The 6,744-nt window shown below is 31.5% G+C and overlaps 1 protein-coding gene across 2 annotated transcripts in view; it reads right to left on the bottom strand.

Moving 5' to 3' along the window:
• The window catches only part of LOC123549739 (deoxynucleoside triphosphate triphosphohydrolase SAMHD1-like), a 48,888-nt gene extending 43,948 nt beyond the window's left edge, over positions 1–4,940 (bottom strand). For both annotated transcript variants that reach the window (XM_053544951.1, XM_053544950.1), the window contains exon 1: positions 4,784–4,940. The gene's annotated coding sequence lies outside the window, so the exon portion shown is untranslated. The remainder of the gene's footprint in view (positions 1–4,783) is intronic.
• Positions 4,941–6,744: the final 1,804 nt, after the last annotated feature.

Genomic DNA, 6,744 nt, shown 5'->3' on the forward strand with positions numbered 1-6,744 from the left:
TATGGCGACTTTCCAGCTTTAATGGTGGAGGAAGACCCCAGGTGCCCCTCCGTACATAATTTCATCACGAGCGGGCACCTGGGTAGAACCACCGACCTTCCGTAAGCCAGCTGGATGGCTTCCTCACGTGAAGAATTCTACGCCTCAAATGAGGTTTCGAACCTACATCGATGAGGGGCAAATGGTTTGAAGTCAACGACTCTAACCACTCGGCCACGGAGGCCCCTATTTCATTTTAAGTTATTAATAAAAATTCTCATCAACTAAACATTAACATATTTTTGTTGATTTATTACTATGAGGAGCTATAAATAACAAATTTCCGTTCTGTATGTTCTAACCTGTTTCAATGAAAGTTTTCTTTTTGCCTGCCTATAATAATCATTACAATTAGTAACTCAAACGTAAGCACACTGGTCCATTAATATTGTTAGAAACCAATGTGAAGACATTCCTTTTTACTTCCATATTTAAATATTCTTTTTTGAAATCTGTGGTCACAATCCCCACATCGACATTGTTCCATGTCCACCTTTGTATATTTGTTTATTTTTCACTTGTTATTACAAAATGTATGTTTTGTAATCTGTGTATAATAATAAAAGGTATATTCTGTTCTGTTCTGTTCTGTTCTGTTCTGTTCTGTTTATATTTTAACAATTGATAGACAAACATATTTATTTCTTACTGAAACGGAGTAGATTTCAGAATGGTCCTTACTTGACATACTTTTGTCAGTAAAATTTAAATAAAATGTCAAATTCCACTTTTATGATTTTACTTATACATGTATTTAATAAAATACTAAGATATAAAGACCTATATGTCTGATGTTCAGAAAAATACAGAATACAGATCTTTGACCCAAAGTATGTTTCTATGATTGTATGGAACTGTCAAAATATGCCATATATGTCTGGTGTAAAAGTATCTCAACTTTGTAGACCTATGAAAATGTAATTTTGACGCTGTCTCTCAAATGTCTTTTAAAAACTGTTTCCATGTCATTGACTTTGGTTTTATGAATGCGTTAACTTATAACTTTACTGAGAAAAAAATGCAAACTATGGCCATTTTAAAAGAACATGTATACTGTATGGAAAACTAATCAATCTTAATCATGCATTATTTATACATAACTAACGTATATCAGAACAATCTATTATCCTTTTGTAGTCTTATAATTACTTTAGATCTGCCATTTAGATAAACAAAAATAGTTTGGTATTTTTATTGCCTTATGGTTCATAAAAGGCAAAATTTAGAATTCTCAAACACTATCTATAGGTATTTGAAGCATGTGTACAGACAAAAAAAGAATGAGTAATTCATACATATTCAAATTCAAGATAATGTCATCCAGACCCCTATTTTAAAAATCACCAAATTTAAACAATAGATGACTCGTGTATACTGCCTTTTTATATGCAAAATTGCCTTATAATTTTACAAAATGTAATTTGATGAAAACTAAAAAAAATATCATTTTCATGTAACAAAAACAAACAAGCCCTTTATTGTTTGTGATGATCCTTTTATTAAGCAAAATGTTGTCAGTGAAATGAAATAGATATCTAACAGAAATACTACACAGTTTAAGAAATAAAAAATTGTATCAGAAAACAAATGTAAGCGATTTTAGTAAAAATCAGATTTCAAATAAGTCTCTGTCTGATTTTTCATTCCTCACCGGGACTCTATTTGAGATGTCCGTATCACAAGGGCTGTTTGAAGAATGAAGTTTTTAATTTGTGATAATAGCTTAAAATGTACAAGTAGTAAATATGGTTCTAAAATATGACTCTAGTGGGTTCGAACGAACGACTTGATAAAATGTACAAAATACTAATCCAATGAATAAACCACTCGGGCGCAAAGGCTTATGGTATATCGTCTAATAATTCTTTGAGACACACCACATGTTTGATGTTCAACCCTTTGATTGTGCCTCACGTGACAGGATGCCGTTCTTAAAGCTCATTTGGACTGATCTGTTTTTATACTTGTATTCTGGCTTGTTAAGGTGTTTCTCTTGTTGCTTTACTTTCTATATGTTTACGCCAGCATTTTGTGTTACTCTTATGTGACTTCATATATATATCTGAAATTTTAACCTTTTCCAGCAATGAAACTTACAATCTAAGCTCCGCTTCTCATATTGACATATTTATATCTATACATCGTACAAATTATGGTAAAAAACCTTTTCTTACAAGGGTGCAAATATTTGGAATTCAATACCAAATGAAGTTCGCTCCACATGTTCCCTAACATCTTTTAAATATAAGTGTAAAAAGTATATCTTACAGTTACTTGTTTATATCAGCTGAATTATAACTATGCCATTTATAATATAATTATGCATGTTAGTTCTCGAGAACGCAGCCTGTATGTAAGTATGTATATCTGCGTGCGTGCGTGCGTGCGAGTGTGTGTGAAGTAAGACATATGCACATATAAAACGCAGACGCAGTTAGACAAATGGACAGCACATAAAATTGCTACTGGACCATTGTCCTAGTTATTACAGGCAGTTGAAAAGATTTTCTGATATGGACAAAATTCTTAAATAAACGCAGTCATGCTGTAAATAAATTTTAAAAAATATATCTATATTTTATAAAACCTTAATTATCGAATCACATACGGTGTTTGAGTCTTTTGTCAATTTAAACATTTAACGGCTTAATTTACAACAGAAATTATTGTTCTGTGCGGTCGGTGCATTGTCCTATTTTGAATAAAATAAAAAAGGCGCAGTTTTGCATTTAATTTATTTGTTGTTGAGGCGTTCTAATTGTTTTAATGAACGATATTGGTAATCCGTTTACACGCTCTGCAACTTGTCTTCGCGATATAATCGTCTTATTTATCTCACAATAAATCATTAGGCCTGTTTCATATAGCAAGTATATAGATGTCAAATTCAAATAATTGATAAATAAATCTTTATGACGTCTGTGAACCTATGTCGAAGGAGCACAAAATTTATGAACAAAATACATTTACACGAAAAAATAATCACTGACACTTCCTGTAAAATAAGGAACGAGTTGTAAAAAAAAATAATATTCATGTGATAAATGACAATATACTAAAAAAACTGTTGGTAATATAAACATCAATTTTGAAAATATTATTATGACCACATTGATTGAATGTTTAAATTTTAAGTAAAAATGTAAATGTTTGATCGACCTTCCTTAAATTGAGAATCTTAAAAAGAAACGACCAAAAGACTTTTGGGAGTTCTTTTCAAGAAGGAGACAATCGCTACATTTGATCATTATTATTATTATTATCATTATTATTTTTATTTTTAAAATTATTGAAATGCATGTGAAATATAAGATAATTGATGTTGGTGATTTTAACAAGAAAAAGAAGTAGTTGCAAGTTAATTATCACGGCAATTTTCAATTTACATCTGGGCAGTTTGATTTGTAATATCTATATTTCCGTTAATATTTGTATACATGTACTAATAACTATGCAAAAATGTCCATATTTCAGTTGAAAGTAGTAATATCATGAACAAATTAATCTTAGACCTATGTACCTAACTTAAAAGTTAAAAGGCTTTGACACTGACCTATCTATTGAATACAGTTTCAGCTTTTTAACTGTATTTCAAAATGGTCTATTAAAAAGATACTTGTAATCGCACATACCTTTTTCGATAAAAAGTCATACTAGGCGTTCTGCAAGTTTTGACATTGTTTTAAATAAAAGAAATTATACCAAATATATTGTTTACTTTAAAAAAAATTTTTACGCTAATGGAAAGGAAAGATTTTATCGAAAGCTTTTTTCTAAAGAAATTATGAAAACATGTTTTACAAACAAACATTTAGGAATCAGAGGAGTGTATCAATGTCACACAATAAAGTTCTCTTGCAAACAATACATGTCTTATGCATTTATGTGCAGATGGTTTACACTAGAAATATTTCATTATGAAATAATGATTCAATACGATTTCAAAACAAAAAAATATGTATAACTTTTGGCATTCTTTGAAAAGCTAAGTGTTAACGGATACGTAAAATCCGCTTAAACTTTCTACCTTTTTATCATTTTTAAATATAAATTTGAGTTGTTTTAGATCTACCGATAATGTCTGCATCTAAGCAAAATAATAGCAGACTCGGTTTGATTGAGTTTGTTTGAATGAGAGGTAAAGAAACGTGCAACACCTCTCACGCCCCCTAGCACCGACTTAAGCGGAACTCTTTTTAATATAATAATAGGAATTGAACTCCATGATGCCAAAGGACCAGACAATATTACAACCCTGAGTCCAAGTACGGGGAAACATTTTACCACCGCCACACTACACTTCAATATTGCTGTTGTGATAGTTAAAAAAATCTATCAGCATACCAACACTATATCAATGTACCCTGTTTTAGACTTTGAAACCATTATTTATTAACTGGAGGCTAATTTGTATGAATTCCGAAGCTTTACTATACTACGATTCGAAAAGCGCACGAATTAGTAGTTTGGCTGAAACCATGAATTAGTCTGCATAAAATATTTTTATAACCATTATTCATTAAATCAACTTTTTTGTTTTCAAATAATTAATAAGTAAATTTATCCCATCTATATGTTACTTAAGTACCATGCATCTGGATATTTGTTATTGTTTCAGAACCCAATCAACATTCATATCAGATATAATATTGCTTGTTATTGTAACAAATGCCTTAGCGATCAAAAATCTTTTTCATTTCATAATTATTTATACAAAAATGATAACATTGAGAAAAACCTTTACCTTCTTTATATTAGCTTATTAATAATCAAGTTCAAGCATCTGTAATAATTATTGTCAAACAAGGTATTCCATGTTCACTCTAATTGCAATTGACACAGGTCTTAGCTTTTGTTGTAGTGTTACACTTCAAACTTAAATTGTATATGTGCACCATTGCATTTTGATTATAATGACGTCAATTGTTTTACTTCAATGGCTTGTATCGGATTTTAAATGCTTATAAATAAAGCACCGGAGATTTATCTTTGTGGGGGTAAACAACTGGTCTCAAATGATGATTAGCAAGGAAAAACTGGCAGCCACAGTGCAAAATTTCATGGAAAATGCGAAGTAAGTGACATTTAAAGGTAACCAAGTTTTTAAACAGCACAAACATCTCTATCCGACAGTGTATCTCACAGTGTATCGTATCTCACATCCCGTTTCCTAAATTACCACGAAGTTTTGGTCGAATCAAGGTCTTTTTTTTCTAAATATATCACTATGGTGCTTTGCACGTACAGTTAGAAACTTTTTCAAAAGAAGGCAACCACCAAGTTGTTGATAACGTTGTGTACCTATTGTATTTTTATTGTCTTAAAATATTTTGATGCTACGTCTTTACATAAGAAAGATATCTGATTAAACTTTATTACTTTTGCTCAGTTGGCCATTTATGCCCTTTTGAATTATAAACACAAAGATTTACCTTTTTTACTGTTATTCATTTTATATTTAACAAATAATCAAGGCCTTCGAGTGGTTTATCGTCTGATTCACCACGGTTCAGAGTTCAGATGCGTAGGAATTGAACCACGAGGGCGTTAGCCCGAGTGGTTAAATACTGAAGCATCTGAACGATGAAACGTGGTAAATTAGACGATAAATCACAAGAAGGCCTTGATTGTTTTCATTCTGACATGCTCATTGATATATTTTAATAAATATTATGCTGGACTTCATTTACGCGAGGAGTAATGTATCGGACGTCATGTAGCAATTTGACGTCATAATTGACGTCATAAAGTTCTCGCGCGTCAACCGTTGTTTATCGCAGAATATACAGAGCTTGGTTTTCTTCTTTGTTTAACTGGAAATCAAATCAATCCATGTTAGAATGATAATTTACACACATCCTTTGCTATTACCTAAAATAAAAAAATGGCATGCGTTCTGTGCGATTCTGTTGACAAAGCTTACTGCTTGATTAAATGTTAAAGATGCACAATAAAAGTAAGATCTTGCAAATTAGTGATCAATGAAATAAAATGTTGTTTCCAAGAAAGGATACAAATTATAACATTCCAATGGTTCTATTTTTAATAGAATTTAGCATTCCGTTTTTCACGCTTTCTTCCACCCAACATCTAAAGCCCCCTTTTTTCCGAAAGACTTCGTGTTCATAAATTTCTTTTTCCGGCCGCAGGCCGGTATTGATTTCATGTTACCTGTTTTATCTGGGGAAAAGTTCATTTAACAGTTGATTTTGATTTATGGATAAAAAATATTCCACATGTTTCCGAATGGAATATATAATATTTTCTTAAGGGAAGTGCAGATGCTCTGAGCTGTCTAACATGGAATTAGCTTGTAAAACGTCATAAATCTGCATCCCCTGCGGCAGAGTTCAACTCTGCCACTCTGATACGGACTGATCTCCCGTAAACGATTTACAGTCAACTCGTCCGCTAGTCAACTCGTCCCCCAGTCAACTCGTCCCCATTTTAATGGCCATTTCGCCAGATAAAAAAAGATATTACGTCACAAAAAATAGTGATTTTTACTTTGACTGAAAATTAACTGAGAATGTATTTATACATGTGTTGGCCATGAAATTCTATTAAAATGCTTATTTGTTCAAACGTTTTTAAAGGACTCGCCCTCAGAATATTGAAATAGTCGGTTGAGTTTTTAAACTCATAAACAATGTTATACGGGTAACTATTCCTTTAAAATGGTATAAGTAACTATTCCTTGAATAT

Source organism: Mercenaria mercenaria, chromosome 6 (assembly GCF_021730395.1).
Source record: "Mercenaria mercenaria strain notata chromosome 6, MADL_Memer_1, whole genome shotgun sequence".
NCBI classification, from domain to species: Eukaryota; Metazoa; Mollusca; class Bivalvia; order Venerida; family Veneridae; genus Mercenaria; species Mercenaria mercenaria.